Source organism: Vicugna pacos, chromosome 12, assembly GCF_048564905.1.
Source record: "Vicugna pacos chromosome 12, VicPac4, whole genome shotgun sequence".
Classification (NCBI taxonomy): domain Eukaryota; kingdom Metazoa; phylum Chordata; class Mammalia; order Artiodactyla; family Camelidae; genus Vicugna; species Vicugna pacos.
In genome coordinates this window covers 43687271-43711995 of record NC_132998.1, presented here as the reverse complement: position 1 = coordinate 43711995, position 24725 = coordinate 43687271, and the positions used below count along the sequence as shown (strand labels likewise).

Below are 24725 nucleotides of genomic sequence, written 5' to 3'. Positions count from 1 at the left end.
TTGATATTTCTAATTTGTTCACATGTCATTTTCTTGATATTCTCCATGTCTCTAGTTTGAGTGTTTTAAAGGTAGTTGTTTTAAAATCTTTGTCTAATATATCTGCCATTAGGTCTTTGTCATGGGTAGTTTTGTGATTTATTTGTTTTCCTTGATTGGGCTATTTTTGCACGTCTTGTGATTTTTTTTTTTTGTTCTTGGACATTTGAATCTAATATTGTGGTAACTCGGGAAATCAGATTCTCAACCTTCCACAGGTTTTAATTCTGTTGTTATCATTGGTTTTGTTATTTTGATTGTTAGAGTGTCTCTGCTCTGAGGATCAGCCTGAGATGTTAACTTAAGGTCTCGTTATGTCTTTGCTCATTCTTTTTCTGGGCATGTACAATCACTTTCTAATTTTCTTGGTATATGCAATTGTTTTTGAATGTCCATGTTTTTTTTAGTCTCCCTCCTAAAAGAAGGAAAAAGGGTGCTGTAACTTTAAATCCCCTTGAAGTCACTTTAGCTGGAGGGAGAGGGGATTGCATCAATGGGAAACAGTGCAACAACAATGATACCGTCTACCTCTTTGTCTGCTCCTCTGTGATCAGAAGCAGCAATCATAGTAAAGATCCCCAGTATTAGGAGAAGATGGTCCTTTTTTGCCCATCCTGGCTCTAGCAAGCTAGGTACAGCTTTTCCACCCAAGTCTTCCCCTGGAAGTTACAAGCCTTCAACAGCCTCCAGAGTTTCAAATTACTACATTAAATAGATTCTGCTAATGGAATGGTCCAGATATGAAGACAGATTCTTGGTACTACCTACTCTCCCACCTTCCCAGAATCCTCTTCTGGATGTTTCTTTGACTTTGACTGTCATTCTTAGAAGAGTCTTACCAACTAAAATTAGCTTCTGAGTGTCTTAAGATTCATTGATAGACTCATTTGGTTCCTGTGGTGGTGTTTTTCACCCATGTCTCTTACACTACAAAATGTTTTTTTCCATTAAATGATTATCTTCTTTTAAGACCAATGGACTTTTAACATAGAAATTACAGACTAGGCTATCTCTTCCCTTTGAAACTTTACACTTAACTGTTTAGAAATAGTGGTTGTGAAACTTGGAAACTAGATTGTGGCTTTACCCGCAAAAATACACAGGGCTTTATTAACCACAGATACAACTACCTTGGAACCCTATATCATTGAGAATATTTTCTTATTAGAAAAATGATAGAAAGAGAGAGAAATCACTCAAGCCAAAATGCAAAACAAGTCAGTAAAATGTGCCTGTATCTGGTGTACCTCAGTTTGGGAATTTAGCCTATCATACAAAGAATGAAAATACTTAGATTAAACAAGCTGATTATTATTATTATTTTTTAGATTAGTGTTTTTCCATGGATGCATACTTTGTGGCATTTCAGGCAGGATAGAGTTCCAATGTGAGGGCTAATCCTGTTTCTGATAATACAGGTGACCTTCCACTCCAACCCCTCAAATGCCAAGTATTCCCTCAGTCATTGTAACAACACAAAGAGTCTCCCACATTTCCAGTCACCTCCCTAGGCTGAAGACCACTACTTTTGATGAGAGAGAATGGTGGTTACAGTAATTTTTTAAAAAGCTTTTGTTATGAAAATAGTAAAGAATACATTTAGGAGGCATATAGAAAAAAATAAACTGCAATAGGATTGGCTTTAAAACATCAAGTCTCCTATGTTTAAAAGAATAAAAGATACATGCTTTAAAAATTACACCTAGATGTTATTTTAAAAATAGTGCTGGAAAGTGGTAAACTACTTTTTTGTTATGGTGCTGCTTTTTCTTGACGTAAAGTTGATTTACAATATTATTATATTAGTTTCAGGTGTAGAACATAGGGATTCAAAAGTTTTATAGATTATACCCTAAAGCTATTATAAAATATTGGCTATACTTCCTGTGCTGTAGAGTGTATTTTTGTATTTCGTACCCCTTACGTCCCTAACCGTATCTTACCCCCTCCTCCTTCCTTCTCCCTACTGGTAACCTCTAGTTTGTTCTCAACATCTGTGTGTCTGTTTCTTTTTTTGTTATATTCATTGTTCAGATTCCACATATAAGGGATAACATGCAGTATTTGTCTTTCTCTGACTTCTTTCACTAAGTATAATACCCTCCAGGTCCATCCATGGTGCTGCAAATGGCAAAATTCCATTCTTTTTTATGACTAAGTAGTATTACCATGCGTTATTTTTATGTATGTGTGTATATATATATATACATTGTATGTATATATGTATATATATATATATATATGCTGCATATTCTTTATATATTCATTTGTTGACAGATTGCTTCCATTTCTTGGCTTTGTAAATAATGCTGCTATGAACACTGGGGTGCATGTATCTTTTCAAATTAGTGTTTTCATTTTCTTCAGACGTATACCTAGGAATGGAATGTTTGGATCATCTGGTAGTTCTGTTTTTAGCTTTTTGAGGACCCTCTATACTGTTTTCCATAGTGGCTACACCAATTTTCATTCCCACCAGTAGTGCACAAGGGTTCCCTTTTCCCTACAGCCTCGGCAATATTTGTTATTTGTGGTCCTTTTGATGATATCTCATTGTGGTTTTGATTTGCATTTTCTGATTAGCAATGTTGAGCATATTTTCATGTGCCTGTTGGCCGTCTGTATTTCTTCTTTGGAAAAATGTCTATTTAGGCCTTCTATGCATTTTCAATTGGGTTTTCAGCTTTTTTTGATACTGAGTTGTATAAGCTGTTTATTATATAGTTCTGGATATTAACTCCTTAATGGACCTATCATTAGAAAGAAGTAAATTTTAATTGTTCATTTAGGGAAGTCAATGATAACTCAAAAAGATCTCCAATAAGGTAAGAAAAAGGAGATCTCATGGGAAGCCTGGAATAAATAACCCAAATAACACTAAACTCCCCCCACATTGACATTTACTGTGTCAAGTTGCAGATAAAAGACTCGTAAGAAAGCCAATTAAAGAACCACTGTTTGAATACATAACATTTGAACAACTTAAAGTACTGAAAGCATTATTGGGTGAGTTTTGAGGTAACTCAGTTATTGAAATGCAGAGGTTGCTTGTGCCCTGAGGAAAAATGTTCAAGAAATTTATGGAATTAGAAATGTAAGAGAAGTTATAGGAGCATGATGTAAAACTAAAGGGGAAACAGGCAAGGCCACAATTAGTAGAAATAAATCCTGGATTAGAGTTTGGAATGAGCAAATTTCCTCTAGATGGAATAACTACCCAGGAAAGGTAACACCTTTTTTAACTACAAGGGGTAGTTCATAGCCAGGCCCAGTGTTAGCCTCCTAATGCACGAAATGAGATGCAAAAGAAACTTTATACGTGAAATGGTCTATCACCCAGTCTAACGGTGTAAGTAGTTGTGTTCTGTGTTCTTCATACTTCGGATCTGGCTGTTTACTCAGAGCAGCTTACATTTACCATTCAACTTTACGCAGTCTCTGTAAGGACCTGGGGTCACACTGGGGAGTTATGCTCACATTTTATTTATATGATGTGCACTGCTTGGATTGTCTGCCGAAGTGGAAAGTAACTTAATTCAGAAATGGCTTGTCAGTCTTCTAATGTTGCTCAAAATGAATACTCCCAGATGATTAGTACTCATAAATTTTAAATCACTTACTTTTGCCAACTCTATATGGTTAAATTTGGAGCCATATATTGAAATAATAAATTTAAGGACTGATAAATAGAAATTAAGAATACTAACATGTCCAAGTTTCTAAATAGAGAGCACGAATATCGATCAGAGGGACCCAAAAGATGAGCACTCTTTCCAGGGGAGGGGGGAACAAATAGAATAAAGCTGATAGAATTCAGAGGCCTTGGGAAACTGAAGATAAACGTGAATGCTTGGATAAAGGCAGAGCACTATTTGTGAGTAAATGACTGGGGTTATTGACATTTTAAAGCTATGAATGTTGCCAGTAGAATTACTTGCTATACAGCTGACCCTTCATCAATGTGGAGGTTAGGGACACTGACCCTCAACACAGTGGAAAATCCATGTATAAATTTACAGTTTTTCATGTGTGGATTCAACCAACCAGGGATCCTGTAGTACCATAGTAAGTACATACTGGAAAAAAATCCACATGTCAGTGGGCCCATGTTGTTCGAGTGTCCGCTGTAAGTATAAATTACCTCACTCTCAGGAAAAATTAACTTTTTTTTTTTTTAGAACTTGTTAAAGGGGATAACATAAACCTCCTATTGAGAAAGAAAGCAGACCAGACCTATGGTCCTGGCACTTTACTAGGCCTGGGGTAGCCATCTTATACTCGGGTGATTGTAAACAAGTGAAATCCATGAGACTTCACTATTGATACTGTTTTTTTTTTACTTTCCAAGATTAAAGGTATCCTTTCTAAGATTAAAAGATTTAAGAGGTTCTCAGAGAGGTACATTTAAATCTGAATGTGGAGGAGGTAGGTTTGTGAGGTCCTCTTAGCCTAATAATTGTCAGGAGTCTAAATGAATTAAGAAGCATTGTAGATTTGCACAACAAACAAATTGATAGAGGTAGAATCACGCCATGCCCATCTTGTGTACATCCACAGTGATTAAATCCTGGGACGTTAGGAGAGATTTTAGATGAATACCATATAAAGAAATACACGTCTAGATCTAGCACTTAGTTTATGGTTCATGGGAACTGACCAACTACCTAACTGTATAGTATAATCATTTATATTATATTTACATTATACCTGTTATCCAAGAACTCTAAGAATCACTAATTGAAATAGATATATAGAAAAAAGGACTGATGTCTCTTGCTTCTGCACCATATATTGACTGAGTTTGTCCGTACAAAAAACACATGAGACTTTAGAGATGTATGGTTAAGTTTAGGTAAAGTAGGGTAGGTATCCTGTTTGGGACTGTCTTGTTATTGTGTGACTAATAATACAACCATGTCTTACTCTTTAGAAGAGTCCTTCTTTGGAAGACAAGTCATATGGTATCACAAAATTATAGAGGACTTATAACAGATACCAAACCTAATTGCTTCCATGACAGCCAGAGACTGAAAATGGGAAATTTTTATAAATGGGAAAGTCCTTAGGGAAGGGACTTTGTTTGCTAAATCTAATTTTGGTCTACACTCCTGAAAGATTTGGCAATTCAGAACTGCATTTGGGAACAATTTTTATAGTAAATGTGACTGTTATTCTCCACCACATTTTTTGGTGCATGTCAGGAAATTTCAATAGATGTGTGACGGAGGCCATCAAACATAAAGCAAATGATAGAACTGTATTAAGGTCCACATGAGAGGGTAAAGATAAGGAAATAAACAGACTGTTTAGGGATGGAGCAAAAGAATAGGTCAGCACAAGGCCAAATTAATTAGGTTACTACTTAGTCCAACAGTGAAATAGAAACAGTGGTAGATGTTTTTTACTGGATTCTGCCAGCAATTTAAACACAACATAATGAAATATCCCTGCCTAAAGATGTAGATTGTATATAGTACCCTCTAGGACCGGATAAGTCCATCACACAATAAATGGAATACAGCTTTCCTGGGCAAATATGTCCCCTTTTCAGAGCAAAATATCCCTCAGATGGGATAGGCATCCGATGTTTATTCCTATACAGACAGAGGATGGTAGGACTGGCCTTTGGACTATAAGACTAAACTACCTTCTCTCTCAGTTATATCAGTAACAGAATCGATGTTTTGACTTCTTTCTGTAACTCAGTTGGTTTAGGAGGGGAAAATGGGCATACTTACTAAACTCTCTCAAATCCTAACAGTCCATTTTTTAAAATATATATTGTTTTCTAAAATAATGTCATTGTAGCCACAGTACCTAGTATCGATCCTGGAACACAGTAATGTTTGTTGAAGAAAATGCATGTATTTTAGTTCATTTTGACTTATTTTAATCCTTATAATAAATAGCTAGGTGAGTGAAGTACGAAAAACCCATTTTAACAGAATGGCAAAGTGTGGCTCAAGAGATCAAAATGACTGAGAATCAAATGCATGTCTATTCCCACATTTCATGTCTCTTCCCTTATGCCAGGTTTCTCTCCACAGGGAGGAGCAGCAAGATAATCATCCTGCTGAATCACCTGGCCATATAGTAATTAGAGAGACACTCAATAGACAGGTTGAGGGACCCTTTGGAAAGTCTTAAATGGCAGATTGAGAAGTCTGAAATTATGCTGGTAGGTTATTGAGAGTCACTGAAAAACGCTGAGGAGAATCATGTAATTCTAGTTGCAGAGCCAAAACAGTAAATTAGAAGGTGGGAGACTGAAACAGACTATTAGGGAAGCTGATGTTCTGGTACATGAGGTTATAGCAGGTTGATTAAGGTTGGTCACAATAGAAATGGAAAATGATGGGAGTTTTAGGATATTTAATTTTTTTAATCAAGAAATTTAAAAAATCAGTGTATTATTAACATTAGTTTGGATTCACATTATATCTGCTATCTAAGAAGTCTATCTAAGTACTTATACAGTCCCAGATTATTCATGACACATGTACCAGATGCCAAAAAGTGATCCGTTACCATAAATCTGTGAGTGGAGCCATGGAGTAATGCTCTCTCTCAAAAGCAAGCTCACTGCTCCCATATCTTAACTGGTGCCTTTATTTAAATTTTATACTGTTAAGTATAACCTTGGCAGCACATTTTTTTAAATAAACTATTTGTTTGCTTGGTTTTGGGGGGAAGGTAATTTTTTTTTGTTAAACTGAGGTACTAGAGATTGAACCCAGGACCTGTAGCATGCACTCTACCACTGACCTATACCTTCCCCTGACACCATTTTGATTTTGCTATTTCTCTGCTGGAAAGCCCTCCATGGTCTAACCAACTTTTATCCCTGTCATGTCAACTTCTCTATATAAAAATCCATATAAGTGAAGAAAAAAGCATAAAAGATCAACATATTATTCTACACCCAAGTCTCATAATCCTGTTTTTGTATATTTGCTTATAGGATTTCCATTTTCAGTCTCAGCTCTGAAGTCAATCTGCTCAGGTTTGAAGCTATGTGACATTGAGCAAGTTCTATGACACCTCTATGCTCATACCTTGATTTCTTCCCCTACTCCTCCTCTTCTATTAAACAGGTAATAGAGAGTAAGACTTAACAATTATGCCTGATAGATAGTAGGCATTCAAATATTACTATAATAAATACTATTTTGACTAGCATATCTGATCTACTGCAGAATAAGTAATATTTCCTTAAAGTACAGAGGCTACAGATTTTTCCATTAAAGTTTTTGCAGTTGATTTAACTAAAATATTGTTTGCATCAGACCTTTGGGTGTGTAGTGTTAGAAACGAGAGAACATCATAACTAATTCATTTAGTTTTTATGCAGCTAGAGATCTCAGACCTTTTCTCTCTAATCAACCACTCAGTGTGTCAGAGGGAACTCTAATAGCATTCTCTTCTCTTTCACATAGCTTACTCTGAAGAAGCATAAAAGCACATTCTACCTGACATAAATTTACTCCTGCTGACTTGACAATTTTATATCAGGAATGAAATTTAGGGGCTCACCCTGATTGCCTTTTAAATATTTAGCTAACAAGAAGAAATTCTGTGGGCAATTCCTCAGTGAGTATAGTAACCAAATAAATAGATAAGGATTTTTATTATGAATACTTAAAGAGTAATTGAAGATACTGATGTATCTTGAGCAGGAAATATTAACTGTATGAGTAAGTTATTCTATAAATTACCTGCTAGAATGCAACCTTTTCATTTCAAGTCAAAAAGACTTGTTTTGTGATGCTTACTGTGAAATGTTTTCATTTGTGTAATACAATATCAGATCTTTTTAAGGGTTTCTGGTATGACCTACTTCTTTTTTGTTGTTGATTTTGCTCTAGTAAAAAATTATGTTAATTAAAGAAGTTAGGTGCTGTGTAGTCATTTATAATAGGCCTGTATTTGAGTCAATAAATTACCTCTGTTAAACAGGGATAACTGTTTGTAGTCTGAGATTAATATGGCAGAAAATGTATGTGAACATCTTTTGAGTTTTAGCAAAATGTTGGTTTATATGGTGTATGGGAAGAATATTTTTAAAAGACAAAATAATTAAAAATACTTTACTTTAAAAATGAAATTAATATTTGTTTTATAATAAGGAGTTTGAAAACATAGAGAATCCTTCCTTTTGCAACACTGACAGGTCTTGGCACACCCTCATCTTCTGTGAGTCACTATAAACAAAATAAACCTTGTAATTTTCCAAGAAGCCTGAGAGACAACCAAGAGCTAGGACAGTACTGAGTGATAAGGTTCATACCCTACATGAGACTATTCCTTAATGACTGGGAGAGGTAGCCTCTTTTATCTAATGCAAAAAAGTCGCACAGAATAGAACAAAATAAAGTTTTTAGAAAAAAACCTTAATGAAACAGAAATAAGTGATTTACCTGATAAAGAGTTCAACATAATGGTCATAAAGATGCTAACCAACTTCTGCAGCAGAATGAATGATGTTAAATTTTTAACAGAAAATATAAGATATAAGTTCCAATAAAAGTCACAGAGCTAAAGAATAACTACAGTGGGGCTCAATAGCAGAGCAGATGAAGCAGAAAAAAGGATCATGTACTGGAAGAGAGGGCAGCAGGACATACTAGTCAGAGCAACAAAAAGGAAAAAGAGTGAAGGTAACTTAAGGGGCTTATGAGCTAACATCAAATGGAGTAACATTTGCATTATAGGGGTCCTAGAGAGATGAGAGAGAGAATGGGGCAGAAAACTCATTTTAAAAATTACAGCTGTGGAGACTGGCCAAGATAGTGGAGTAGAGAGAACCACAGCTTGCCCTCTCCCACAAATACACTCAGAATTACATCTACAAACCCACTGAATTGCACAGAACACCTACTGAACTATGGCAGAGTGTCTCTCACTTTGAAATACAGGAGGATTCTCAAAAAATCCAGTAAGAGAAGAAAAAGAAAAAAAAAAAATCGGTGCAGGACCCGTCCTACAGCGAGGGAGCAGCACAGGGAGAAGGCACCCTCATGCTGGATGCCCCCAGTCCAACCGGGAGGTCAGCGGGGACAGAAGCAGAGCTTCCAGTGTTTGGAGGAGAAAGTGGCAACTGCTTGGTAGACAGAACTAAGGGAAACTGACACAGAGGGTCCCTGTGATCCCTGGCCCTAGACGCTAGCCAGCAGGGACAGGCCGGGACTGGCTGCTGCAGATTGGTGAGGAGCCGGGCAGAGGCAGCCTCAGGGGACTGGAGGGCAGTGTGAGTTCCGACTTGGGGTGTGTGCAGAACAGAACAGCCAGGAACCCCCCATAAAAGCACCACTACTGGTGTGCGTGGTGGGGAGGGGCGCAGTGCAGCTGCGCCACAGCTGCCTTCTCCCCTTGGCTCCATTGTTGGTGTGTTCTCCTGAGAAGACAGGTGGGGCTGGGTCATAGCCATCACTGCTGCATGGAGGGGGGCTGAAAGCTGAATCCATACCTGGCAGCCCTGAAACTTCACAGGTGGGACTGAGATTTGTTTACAACCCTAGGCAGAAAGGATGTATTTGCTATCTCTGGACCCTTAATGGACCTGTGCCTCATGGACGAACAGGCAGTGAGCGGAGTTTTGGCACATGGTGGGGGCATGTAAGGGTATTTACAACAGGCTGCCTTCCATACCATACACAGAGGCAGAGCTAGGGTCTGCGCTGACCCTGTGGTGCACCACAGATTCAGGTGTGTGACTGTACGCTCCCCATGGTGGGTCCTAATGTTTGACATTGGCAGATCTGCACTGGTGGTTCCTAGGACCCAGAACCTGGGGGACACTAGAGCTGGTGGCTGACATTCCTGTAGCTAAGGCAGAGACAAAGGCAGTATCAAAGAGTACTTTGTAACCCAGCACGACAAGTGACAGACAGCACCTCCCAGCGGACATCTCCTGTGGAGGTCCACTCAGTGATTCTTCCCGGCTGAAACGCTCCAGCCCTGCCTACACACACCACAGCTCAGAAACTGGTCCAGAAGCCTCTATTTCAGCAATAGAGGAGCAGACTTGGCTTCTGCCAAGGCCGTGGCAACCACAGGAAAAAAAAAAAAAAGAGGCCCTTCTCAACAACAACCAGGGCAGGCTCTGATCACCACCACACCAACCACACCCCCAGTCAAAGGGATAATAGCCAACACACATGGAAGAAAGATGTGGCAACCATTCATAGTAAGAACAGCCATTGCAACAAAACTGTTAGATGCACATAGTCTACACAGGACTAAGTAAAAACAAACAAACATTAAAAAAAAAAAAAAAAAGCCTTTCAAGACCACAGTAGATAACTGATACTCCTAAACTCATAGAGCCAGAGAGATAAAAAGCAGCAGTGGAAGCACTCCCAATTAAAAAAAACAAAAGAAGTCCCCTGAAAGAATGAACAATGAGATAGACCAACAGTCTCCTAGATCATGACTTCAGAAAGGGAATGATAAAAGCACTGAAGGAAATGAAAGAGAGACTATGAATGGGCACAGAGAATACTTGGAAAAGGAAATTGAAACTATAGAGAGGAGCCAATTTAAAACAGAAAGCTCAATGGCTAATATAAGAGCCAAGCTATTGGCAGTGAAAAGATCAAATGTTCCTAAACTCTCATGGATTTGTGTCAATCAAAAGTTAAATTCATGCTTCTTCCTACAGGAAAGACTCCTGCTTCTTACAAGTATTTCTAAAATATCCCAAATTCATGTACTTATTAACTTTCTAAATGGGATGATTTCACCAAAGATAATGCAGAATTATAATGGCCACTCTAGGGAACTTTTGATATGAGCAACATTTTTTAGACACAAATTACAACAAAAGGGAAACTGCTTTCAATGGAAGAAGAGAATTTCAAAATGAGCATTTTGAAAACACCTTATGATGAAAACAAAGTAGAATCCATGCTCCCTGATTTCACACTATATAATAAAGCTGTAATAATCAAACAGTATTGGACTGCCATAAAAACACAGATCAGTGGAACAGAATAGAGTCCAAAATAAACCCACCAATATACATAGTCAATTAATTTACAACAAAAGAGTGAAGAATATACAGTGGGGAAAGGACAGTCTTTCCAATAAGTGATATTTGGAAAACTGGACAATCACATGCAAAAGAATGAAACTAGACTGCTGCCTTCCATTATACACAAAACTTAACTCAAAATGGATTAAAGACTTGAATGTAAAGACCTGAAACCATAAAACTCCTAGAAGAAAAATAGGTGGTAAGCACCTTGACATTGGTCTTAGCAATTAGTTTTTGATCTGACTCCAAAAAGCAAAGGCAAAAAAAGCAAAAATAAATAAGTGGGATTACATCAAACTGAGAATCTTTTACACACTGAAGGAAACTATTAACAAAATGAAAAAGCAACCAATTGAATGGGAGACAATTTTTGCAAATTATCAGATAAGGGGTTAAAATCTAAAATATAATTTTAAAAATTCTTATAACTCAATAGCAATAAAAATCCAGCTACAAAATTTGCAGAAGATCTGAATATACATTTTCCCAAAGCCAACAGGCACATGAAAAAACACTCATCACTAATCATCAGGGAAATGCAAATCAAAACCACAATGAGATATCATCTCAAACCTGTCAGAATGGCTACTACCAGAAAGAGCACAAATAATAAACGTTGACAAGGATGTGGAGAAAAAAGGAACCCTTGTGCAATGTTGATGATGATATAAATGGTGCAGTCACTATGAAAAACAGCAGGAAGTTTCCTCAAAAAAAAAAAAACTACCATATGGTCTAGCAATTCCATTTCTGGGTATTTCTCTGAAGAAAATACAAACATTAATTTGAAAAGATACGTGCACCCCAATGTTCATTGCAGCAGTATTTACAATTGCCAAGATATGGAAGCAGCCTAAGTGTCCATCAATAGAAAACTGCATAAAGGAGATGTGGTACATTGACTCACACATACACGCACACATACTGGAATACTACTCAGCCATTAAAAAGAACAAAATATTGCCATTTGCAGCAATATGGATGTACTTGAGGGCATTATGCTAAGTGAAATAAGTCAGACAGAGGGAGACAAATCCTGTATGATCTCACTTAGATGTGGTATCTACAACAAACAAAACCATGTTCATAGATACAGAGAACTGATTAGTGGCTGCCAGAGGTGGGGGGATGAGGAGTTGAAAAAATGTGTGAAGGTAGTCAAAAAAAGGTACAAACTTCCAGTCACAAAATAAATAAGTCATGAGGATGTAATAGAAAGCATGGTGACTATAGTAAATAATACTGTATCACATATTTGAAACCTAAGAGGATAGATCTTAAAAATCCTCATTGCAAGAAAAAAATTATTTTCTGTAACTATGGTGACAGACATTAACTAGACTTATTGTGGTGATCATTTCACAATATATGTATGAGTATCAAATCATTATGTTGCACACTTGAAACTAATATACGTCAGTTATATTGCAATCAAAAAGGTAGAGTCCTGAAAATATTACAATTGTAAACTTCACTAACCAGAATAAGGAAACATGCATCCAGATCTGGGAAACACAAAGGGGCCCACACTGACACACATAATATTAAAGCAACAAGGGCAAAACAACTTGTAAGTACAAAGGGACCCCATAAGACTATCAGCAGAATTTTCAGCAGAAACTTTGCATGCCAGAAGGGAGTGGTACAATATACTCAAAATGCTGAAAGAAAACAACAACAACAACAAAGAATAATATACCCAGCAAGGCTGTCCACTGGAATTGAAGGAGAGGTAAAGAGTTTTCTAGATAGCCAAAAAGTAAAGGAGTTTACTACCACTAGACTGGTCTTGCAAGAAATGTTAAAGGGTACTGTTTTAAGCTGAAACAAAAGAGCACCAATTAGTAACATAAAAACATATGAAAGTATAACAAGTGAGTCAGAAAAACTAAATAAAATCCAAGATAATACAAAGGAAAATTAATGAACCACAAAAGGAAGAAAAAAGGAACAAAGAGGAAATACCAAATCAACTGCAAAAATAAGTTCAAAATGGCAATAAACACACATCTATCATTAATTACTGTAAATGTTAATGAACTAAATGCTCCAGTCAAAAGACGTAGAGTGGCAGACTGGATAATAAAGCAAGAACCTTCAATATGCTGCATACAAGAGACCCACTTTAGAGAGAAGGACACATACAGACTGAAAGTGAAAGGATGGAAAAGGATATTCCATGCAAATGGAAAAGCCAAAAAAGCAGGTGTTGCAGTACTGATTTCAGACAAAATAGACTTTAAAACAAGGGCCATAAAGAAAAAGGACATTTTATAATGATCAAAGGAGTGATACAAGATGAGGATATTACAATTGTTAATATATATGCACTCAACATAGGAGCACCTAAGTACTTAAAACAACAACTAACAGAGATAAAGGAGGAAATTGATGGGAATACAATCATTGTCAGAGATTTTAACACCGCATTAACATCACTAGACAGATCTTCCAGACAGAAAATAAATAAGGCAACAGAGAATTAAATAATACAATAGAAAAATTAGATTTGGTGGATATTTTCAGAGCATTACACCCACCAAAAATAGGATATACATTCTTTTCAAGTGCACATGGAACATTATCTAGGATTGATCGTGTACTTGGGCACAAAAGAAGCCTCAACAATTTTAAGAAGATAGAAATTATGTCAATCATCCTTACTGACCACAATGCCATGAAACTAGAAATCAACTACAGAGAAACAAAGGAGAAAAAAAAGGAAAGCATGGAGATTAAACATCACGTTAAATAATACGCTATTAAAAAACCAATGGGTCAATCATGAAATCAAAGCTGAAATTAAAAAATAACTTGAGACAAATGAAAATGAAAACACAACCTCACAAAACTTATGGGACGCAGCAAAGGCAGTGCTAAGAGGGAAGTTTATAGTGATACAGGCCTTCCTCAAAAAAGAACAATCTCAAATAAACAATCTAACCTACCAGCTCATAGAACTAGAAAAAGAAGAGCAAAGACACCCAAAAGTCAGCAGAAGGAAGGAAATAATAAAGACCAGGGAGGAAATAAATAAAATAGAGATTACAAAAAATAGGAAAAAATCCATCAAACCAAAAGCTGGTTTTTTGAAAGAGTAAATAAAATCGACAAATGTCTGGCCAAACTCACAAAGAAGAAAAAAGAGAGAGCACAAATAAGCAAAATAAGAAAGGAAAATGGAGAAATTACAACAAACAACATAGAAATACAGAATATCATATGAGAATATTATAAAAAAACTATATGGAACTAAAATGGATGACTTTGAGGAGATGGACAAGTTTCTGGAAACAATACAGTCCACCAAGACTGAATCAAGAAGAAACTGACTACTTGAACAAACTGATCACTAGAAATGAAATCAAATTAGCAATAAAAAACCTCCCTACAAATAAAAGTCCAGGACTGAATGGCTTCACTGGGGAATTCTACCAAACATACAAAGAACTCATACCAGTCCTCCACAAATTCTTCCAGAAGACTGAAAAAGAGGAAATACTCCCAAACTCATTCTATGAAGCTACTATCACCCTGATACCAAAACCAGGCAAAGACACCACCACCAACTAGAATTACAGACCAATATCACTGATGAACATAGATGCCAAAATCCTTACCAAAATACTAGCAAATAGAATCCAACAGCACATAAAAAAGATTATACATCATGATCAAGTGGGGTTCATCCCAGGGACACAAGGGTGGTTCAACATATGCAAATCAATCAATGTAATACATCCCGTCAACAAGAGAAAGGACAAAAACCACATGATCATCTCAATAGATGCAGAAAAAGCTTTTGATAAAATTCAACACCCATTTATGATAAAAACTCTCATCAAAGTAGGTATAGAGGGAACATATCTCAACATAATAAAAGGTATATATGACAAACCTACAGCCAGCATAGTACTCAACAGTGAAAAACTCAAAAGCTTCCCACTAAAATCTGGGACAAGTCTGCCCAGTATCACCACTCCTATTCAACATCGTCTTAGAAGTCCTAGCCACAGCATAGACATAGACTCATAGACATAGAATACAAACTTGTGGTTGCCAGGGGGACAGGGGGTGAGAAGGGACTGGGATTTCAAAATGTAGAATAGATAAACAAAATTGTACTGTGTAGCACAGGGAAATATATACAGGATCTTGTGGTGGCTCACAGTGAAAGAGAATGTGACAATGAATATATGTATGTTCATGTATAACTGAAAAATTGTGCTCTACACTGGAATTTGACACAACATTGTAAAATGACTATAACTCAATAAAAAATATTTAAAAAACATGAAAGTATAAATATGAATGGTAAAGGTAAATATATAGTACAAGTCAGAATAATCTAATGTTGCCAAGGTGATGGATTAATCACATAAAGTTAGTTTGAAGAAATCTCTATTTGTTAAACCCAAAGTTTAAGAATTACTCAATTTAAATTGGCCTTATTTTTTGTGTATTTTCAGATGTTGTTTTAAAGCTGTTTGGTGTCATAAAAGATAAATATTCATGACAGTTCATATTTTTGGCAATAAAAATAAGCTACATGTAATTTTTGTTTAGATTTGTTTTATTATATGAAGTCAGTGTTTTTGTCCTCTCATTTCTGTAAAAATACACATGCATAACTATTTTAGATGAGTTATATCTCAAACTGTTTCTAAAAACCAATTGGAGTTTGTTCAATCTCATTGCATTGTAATATTCCATTGTGTGACTATGCCATAGTGTTTTTTTTTTAACCCATTCTGTTTATAGGCATTTTGATAGGCTTAAATTTTTAGTTATGCTACAGGTACATAAAGATTTAGCATTATAATATCCTCCTGAGAGAATTCCTTTATCATTATGAAATATCCCTCTGTTCAGATCAATATACTACATCTAGTAAGACAGCAGCTATGATTAAGAAAGTTTACAGAAGTGCACTCTAGTGAACAGACACTAAACTAACTCCCAATGACTCCTGCCTACTGCTCTACATGATCTTTTTTAAAATATTTTTTTAATTTGAAATATAGTCAGTTTACAATGTTGTGTCAATTTCTGGTGTACAGCATAATAGTTCAGTCATACATATACATACATATGTTTGTTTTCATGTTCTTTTTCATTATAGGTTACAAGATATTGAATATAGTTCCCTGTGCTATACAATATAAACTTATTTATCTATTTTATATATAATAGTTAGTATCTGCAAATCTCAAACTCTCAATTTATCCCTTCTGTTCCCTTTACTTGCTTCTAATCAGTGGAATATGGCAAAGGTATCAGGATATCACTACTGTAATTATGATATATGCAAACTCCATCTTAAAGCCAGTATGGTAGAAATGCCCCTTGTTGGCTTAAAGAAGCAAGCTGCCATGAAGCAAGAGCCATGTTAGAAACCCCATGTGTCAAAGAACAGTGGGTAGCCTCTTTGTACAAGAGTAATCTCCAGTAGGAACATGAAACTCAGCCCTGCAAACACTGGAATATTGCCAACAAACTGAAGGATTTCTGAAGCAGGTGTTTCCACAGTTGACCCTTTGACGAAACCGCAGCTCTAGCCTACATGTGGCTTATAGTCTCTTGAGACCCTAAGGCAGAAGACCTAAACTGTGCTCAGACTTCTCACTTACAGAACCCTTGGACAATAAATGTGTATTGTTTTCATTCACTATGTTCTGTAGTGATTTGTCTTGCAGCAGTCAATATCTAACACATTCACCTTTGCCACCATTGTCCCTGGCTTTTGCAGGGTTTACACTAGTAAATTAAAAGGATTGTGATAGGGACAAGCACCCATGCATACTTTAGTTTTATCACTGTGTAAAGCATCACTAATCTCTATTACACCTGGAGTATAATATCACTAAAGGAAATTGTCAGCCAAATGAAAAGGCAACGTACTGACTGGGAGAAAATATTCACAAATCATACATCTGATAAGGAGTTAACGTCCAAAGAACTCAGACAATTCAAGAGCAACAGTAACATTCTGATTAAAAAATAAGCAGAAAATTTGAATAATTTTTTCAAAGAAGAAATACAGATGGCCAACAGTTACGTAAAAAGATGCTCAGCATCACTAATCCTCAGAAAAATTCAAATCACAACCACCTGAAGATATTACCTCACACTTGTTAGGATGGCTGTTACCAAAAAGACAAGAAATAAAAGGTAGTGGTGATGATATGGAGAAAAGGGGACCTTTGTGCACTGTTGGTGGGAATTTAAATTGGTACAGACCCTATGGAAAACAGTATGGAAGTTCTTCAAAAAAAGATAAAACTAGAACTACCAAGTAACCCAGCAATTACACTTCTGGGTATTTATCCAAAGAAAATTGAAAAAACAAAACAACAACAACAACAAACAAAAAATGATGTATCCACCCCCACGCATTGCAGCATTATTTTCAATAGCCAAGATACAAAAAGAATCTAAGTGTCCATCAATGGATGAATGAATAAAGATGTGGAATGTATATATATAATGGAATACTATTCAGTCACATAAAAGAGGATATCTTGCCATTTGTGACAATATGGATAGAACTTGAGAGTGTGATGCTAAGTGAAGTCAGACAAAAATACCATTTGATTCATGTACATAAGGAATTTTTTAAAAAGCTCATAAATAGAGAGTTGGAGACATGGGGTTGGGCAAAATGGGTAAAGGGAATCAAATGGTACAAACTTCCACTTATATTTAAGTATATCTTTATGTTATAGCCTGGTGACTATACAGATGATCCTTGAACAACATGCGGTTAGGAGTGCTGAAACTCCACGAAGATGAAAATCCACATGTAACCTAGCTCTTCATATCGGTGGCTCCCTGTATTCACAGCTCCCCATCCTTGAATTCAGCCAACCATGGATGGTGCAGTATTGTGGTATTTACTGTTGAAAAAACCCTATGGATAAGTGGACCTGCACAGTTCAAACCTGTGTTGTTCAGGGGTCAACTGTAGTTAATAATACTGTATTGTATATATGAAAGTTGCTAAGAATGTAGATCTTAAAAGTCCTCTTCACACACAAAAAATTGTAACCATGTATGGGGTCAGATGTTAACTAGAGTTATCGTGGGGATCATTTTGCAATATATACAAATACTGATTCATTATGTTGGACACCTGAAACTGAGATAATGGTTTATGTCAATATCTCAATAAAATGACAAATGGGAAAAATTCTAAAAGAATTTATGAGCCAGTTGTTAAACTGTTGGGAACTTGAAATTGACTGTGTTGGGTGGATTTACACCACAGAAATCAGCAAACACTATAAATCAGGATTTTTTTTCCCCAGAGAGCTGGCCTACCAGTACACCTCTACCCATTCTCTTCCTTTAAAAAATTTATATATATTTATGCACACACATATACAATTGCTGTCAGCTTATAGACTCTTGTAAGCAGTAACCACTGAATGAACCGATTGTTCTCCTTTCCACAGAGACGGTTACTCTGGGGAAATGTGAAGGAGCGCTGCACAGACTTGAGCAGGGTGTTGTAGGGTTCTTCCTCGTGAGAACCCAGCTACCCCTGTAATTGATTGGCTCTGAGATTGAGAACTGAGACAACTGTTAAGACAAGGGGAGGGTGTCATTAATTTCCACTGTAGTGAACTAAATTCTCCCTCTGCTTCCACATTCCTGATTTTTATTTTTTTAATTTCAACATACTTTCAAAAATTCAGAAAAAGTTGCAAGGATAATACAAGGCTCTCTTGTTTACCCCTTACTCAGATTCAGCAATATTTATATTTTGTTCTAACTGCATTTTTATTGTCTCTCTGGGAATATATTTCTTCTGAATTATTTGAGAGTAAGTTGCAGATAAAATATGTTAAAGAAGGTATGTTAAGTGTTTATTTCTTAGCAACAAGGACATTCTCTTAGTAACCATAGCACAACTACCAAAATAAAAATGGACAGTAATATAATTTTGCTATTTAATCCAGAGACCATATTCAGATTCCACCTCCATAATGTGGTTAATAGTGTTTTTCATAGCTGTTCTATTTCCCAGTCCAGGATCTAGTTCAAGAACACACATTGCATTTAGGTATCCTTTCTCCTTGGTCTCCATTAATCTGAAAAACTTTCACAAGCTTTGTCTTTTTGAATTTGACTTTTGTGAAAAGCGGAGGGCAATTATTTTGTAGAATATCCTTCAATTTGGATTCTTCTGTTTCCTCATGATTAGGCTTAGATGATGTGTTTTGGGCAGGGATATGATGGAAGAGAGGTGGAATTTTTCACATGACATTATATCAGGAAATGCATGATACCATTTTGCCCCAATATTGGTAATGGTCAGTTTGATCATGTGATTAATGTGGTGTTTGCCTGTGGCAGTTTCTCCACTATAAAAATTCCATTTTCTTCCCTTTGTTCTTAAGTAATGTGTGGGAGATACTTTTATTTTATGCCATTATCCTATTCTTCATTTAACTTTTACTCTTATTTAAATACCCACTGATGATTTTCTCACAGCATCAGCTTTTTCTATACTTTTTATTTGACACTGAACTTCAATAAAAAGCACACCCATGCATGCATATAAATCAGTATGGACTTACCGACCACTGTTTCTTCAATGAGTTAAAATCTACTATGATCATTATTTACTGGATGTACCTGAGGTGATCAGTGTGAGCCCCTCAACATAATCCTTGTGTCTTTTGACCTGTTCCATCATTCTTAGAACATTTTATTTTCTAGCATAACAAAATGCTCTAGTCTCATGTGGGCCTTCCCTTCCTCACTCCTAAAAATCAGTGTTTTTCTATAAGGAATTATATTTAGAAAAAAACATTTGACTTCTAGGTGTTCTCATTGTTATTAGTATATAATTGTTTATAAACCTTCTCAACAGACTGAGCAAGTTAAAAACAAGCAAACAAACAAACATCATGCACCCCCTTCCCTAGGCACGGTATTACCTTAGTGAGGCCATGCTGAGACCTGGCCCTAGTTATTCTAGAAACAATGAGGAAAGGGAAGGTTGTGAGAATGCCAAGCATCATCTTTCAAGGTTCCTGCCTTACTTGAGGACTTGGCATTTAATTGTTAGTTTTGAACAAATCCGTTTCTTTGTTGCAGTAGGCTTAGAAAAGAAAGCTCTATTTGGTCCACAATTATACAGAATTTAAAACTAATTTTCTCTCTAAAGTAAGAGGCTCTAAAAGATATTTTTCTATAAGTATTTGGAATCAAAATTCGACAATTGTTAGAAATTACCAAAAAAATTGTCATTGTCTTACTTTACAAGTAAGTATACTGAGACACAAAAACTTATTTGTCTATGATCTTGGAATTCTGAATGACAGAGTCCAAAGCAATTTTTCTCTTCATAGCAGCCATTGTATGTTATACACTGAATGATAGCCTGACTGTTACTGAGAAACGTTGCTTTAGATTTCTTTGTACATAAGACAAACATGACCTTTTCTGCTCCAAATATTAAGTGTCTGATTGTAAAGTCACATATCCTTATTCTGGGTGCAATTTGACATCTATATGACATACATCATCTGGTTACAAAAGGAAGACACAGTTGGCAAGTGGATTGCTGGTTCGCAGTTCTGTAAATATAAATATTATGTAGGGGGTGAAGTTTTATTTTGGGGTCATTTTGGTCTCCTACATGTTTGCTGCTTTCAGTCTGCATTCATTTTAATGTCATCAGGCAATTTTGTACTTCCTCTCCAGAAAAACGGATGCAATATATTTGCAGTGAAACCTCCGGAGGCAATTTCATTCTTCACACCCATGTATTCTCTTTCCACAGTTACTCGATAAATCTTTGTTTTCTTTGTTTATCTACAGCTCTCTGACACCACGCTTCAGTGACTTCTTTAGCTGTCTTCCTACTTGGTAAAACTTTTTGCTAGTGGCTCTCCAAGGACCATGAGGGTATCTGGGAAATTTTAACACCTGGTCTGTGGAGCAGCACAAACTTTGCTTTCTACCCTTCTGAATAAAGATTTCTAGTAGCAAAGTTAATTGACTCAGAGTTCTCAGACCTGGGTCGTATATTTAAAAATAGAGCCTATATATGATGGAAAGAGAGAATAAAGCATACACACACACACACACACACAGAGAGTTTAAATAATTTTGATGTGATTTACTGGTTTTATACTTGTATAACTTAGATGTCATGAAACATTTCGAGTTCCAAGGATAACAGTTTGATCATCCACATACAGGAATGTGGAATGATGTTTAGATTATAGTCAGGGTATATAGTGAGTTCAAGCTTGTAAAGATTCTGTACTTTACCCACACTGTGTGGGGATGTAATTACTTCATCCAGACTGTGAATGTTACAGACATAAGCTGATATCACAGAGTAACAGGATATTTCTTGTTCCTTCTTAATAAGTAGATAGGGCCCCAGCTGAAAACAGCAACCTTCTAAAGAGAGCAGCAAACAACTGGAGACATAACTACTCTTCAGGATTTGTTTAGAGGTTGTCCAGGGAGCCCTGCCCCACTCAACCATTAACCAAACACTACCCACCCCCGATTCTGACCATTCCTTGCCAGTTGCATAGAAAAGGAGGAACGAAAGTATAGATCATATTCCTGCTCTTACTTCAAATTCCTTAAGCCATGGGTCTTGCCTAAGACGAAGAACAAAATAAAGCGTGTGTATTTGTATGCATGTAAATTGGAAACATTCTTTTACCACTAAATCCTTCACTCTGTATGCCTTAAGAGTAGAAACCCCCCTTACATAATGATTGTGTAATTATCAAAATCAGGACATTTAACATTTTACATTATCTAATTCACAGTCTGTATTAAAATTTTTCATCAACTGTATCAACAAAAATCTTTCTCTTTAATATTTTCTTATATATATGATAAAGACACATCTCTCTTCTCTCTCTTATATATATATTTTATTTTTATATGTGTATATATAATATAGATCAGTAGATTGTGGAATATCTCAGTATGGATTTGTCGCCTGTTTAGGATTGGTGTCAGCTATTACACTTTTGGCAGGACTATCACAGAAGGCGCCATGCAAAAGGCATGCGATATTAATTTGATCATGTGGTTAAATGTTATCTGCAAAGTTTATCTACTATGAAGTCACTATATTTCCCTTCATAATTATTAAATACTTTCTGGGGAGATACTTTGAAACTGTGTTCTTATCAAACTTAGGTTCTCAATCATTTTAACATTCATTGATTATTTTCTAATTACATCACTTCTATTAATATTTGTTGATAGTCTACTACAAGGAACAACCCTTCCCTCCTTCCTATCTGCTTGCCTTCATGGATCCCTGCTCTATTCAATGGATCTTAATTCCTTATTGTTATTCTTACTTACTTTTGGTGTTTAAAATACCCTAAATTGAACAGTTTGAGTGCCTTCAAGCTGGCATTTATATACTTTTCTGTGTTTCCAGCATTATTTGAATGCTTTCTTCATTTGTGGCCTAACAAGATGTTCTGAGGAAGATTCACTTTTTCTATACTTAGATTTAGTCTTTTTTCCCCCAAGAGCCCTGTTTCTCTTTATTGGAAAATGGTTGTTAGAAACCAAGATCTGGCTTCTGAATGTGCTCATGATTTCTGGTATGTGATTGCTTTACCCTCTCAGTGGACAAAGCTGAGGAATTCTTCAACACTGTCCTCCCTGGATCCTCTTATTTTTAATGCATCTACTTACTTGCTCAAACCTATGTAATACACAAAAAGTAGTTTGAGAATCAATAACCCATGCTATTGTGAAAAAAAACTTGCTAATTAATCAAAAATTATTTGTAGTATTTTATGGTAAAATTTATACTAGTGAAATGTTCAAATTTTAAATGTACATTTTTTGATTTTTGACAAATGCATACACCTCTGTAACCCACATCTCTGTCAAGACATAGAATACTTCCATATCCCAGAAAGTTCCTTCTAGCTCCTTCCCAGTCAGAGGAGATAAATCAGAAATAAAAGTAGTTATTAAAATGCGCTAAAATTAAAATTCTAAAGTATCTGGAAAATGAGATTTTTCAAAGATATAATTTAGAGACAAGAAAGTGTCGTTTGTTCATTTGTTTGATAGTGCATGATTAAAACAAGTGATTGGAAAACAGAAAAATATTTTGTATACTACACTACTGAAGACTATGCCATTACACAAAGCTTGATTTCAATAACTCTAATTTTTCTTTTCTTTACAGGTAAGACTAGCTGACAGAGGATCTAGGTTTATCCCAGTTTACAAAGTTGCTTTGTGCTATCAATAAGGAGAAGTTACATCTCACCACATATAACTTGAAAACTGTTTTCATATCCTTCATAAACAGAGGTCCAATTCAACTCGTTTTAAAAAACAGAAGAGCATGCAGTTCAATCTCATGACTTTCTACCAAGCTCCAATAAGATCTCATTCATTTTCTCACTAACATACCATTGGACACAGAATAAGATAAAAACTTGCAGGAAAAAAGCTCAGATTGACAGATAATTTAATGAGAGACTCTGGAAGTAACTGACAGACATTATAAAGCAGACTGAATTTATGAATAAAATCCGTTTCTGCTTTAACACAAGATATACTTTGGGCCTGTTTCATGAAGCAGAGTGCAGTAGGTGTTGCCACTGCATTCCCAGCTCTGCACTCCCTCTCTAGGATACAATTGATACGTTTTCCTATTTGATGTTGCAGTGGGTAGCTCACGCTAGAATGGTCGAAGTATTTTTTTCCTGCCTTGTTTATTTTGAACTTGGCTATTTAATGTGCCTTGGCCTGTGAAATGTAGACAGATGTGACAGTTTGCCACTTCCAAACCAAGATCTTAAGAAGTATATTGTTTCTACATGTTTCTCTGTTACTCCTACCAGTCCCCACGAGGAAGACACTTCCTCAAGGATAGTGGGAGACACATGGGGCAGAGCCACCCAGCTGAAGGAGTAAGTGAGATAAATGTTACTGTAAGTCGCTGAGATTCTGAGGTTTTGTTTCACAGCAAAAGCAGATTAATGCACAGAAACTACCTGGACATAATGCACAAGGTTGGGAATCAATTTCTGACTTTGGGACACAAAGTATTTCTTTCTGCCTCTCAATAATTGTTTGGAGAGGATGATGTACCCTTTACACTGTTATTTTCAGGGCTCATGGCAATGACTGCTGCATACAGGCAGAGTCTTCAAATTAAAAAATAAGAACAAAAACAAAAAACAGACAAACTTCTTGGTTTGAACTGTCAATTGCTAACTGGCAGGATGGACCAGTAGGTAGTTCAATTGTAGATATGTAAAAAGACCACCATACAAATTAAGGCTGAGATCAAGAAAAAAATGTTATCATTCTTTCCTTTGGCAAACACCAAGTCTTGACTGATGACGAGTAGGGAGAAAATTAACACAAAACAATATAGACTCCATGAGCAAAAAGCACCATGCGTGTGAGGAATATGTTGTATAAAACACTCAGTAAACTAACAAGAAAAAAATCCTCTAAATATAAGCTACTGCTAGGGGTGCCAAGATGGTGGAGTAGAAGGATGCTCTTAGCTCACCCTCTCCCACAAATACATCAAGAGAGACATCCACGGACCCACCCATTCACTCAGAACACCTGCTGAACTTTGACAGAACATCACCCACTTCAAAAGACAAGACTC

General features: G+C 36.2%; 1 long non-coding RNA gene across 1 annotated transcript in view; it reads right to left on the bottom strand.

Annotated features, from left to right (window-relative positions):
• Nucleotides 1-388: 388 nt before the first annotated feature.
• The window catches only part of LOC140700231 (uncharacterized), a 196520-nt gene continuing 172183 nt past the window's right edge, over nt 389-24725 (bottom strand). The window contains exon 3 of the long non-coding RNA XR_012078580.1: nt 389-454. This is a non-coding gene — a long non-coding RNA (uncharacterized lncRNA). The remainder of the gene's footprint in view (nt 455-24725) is intronic.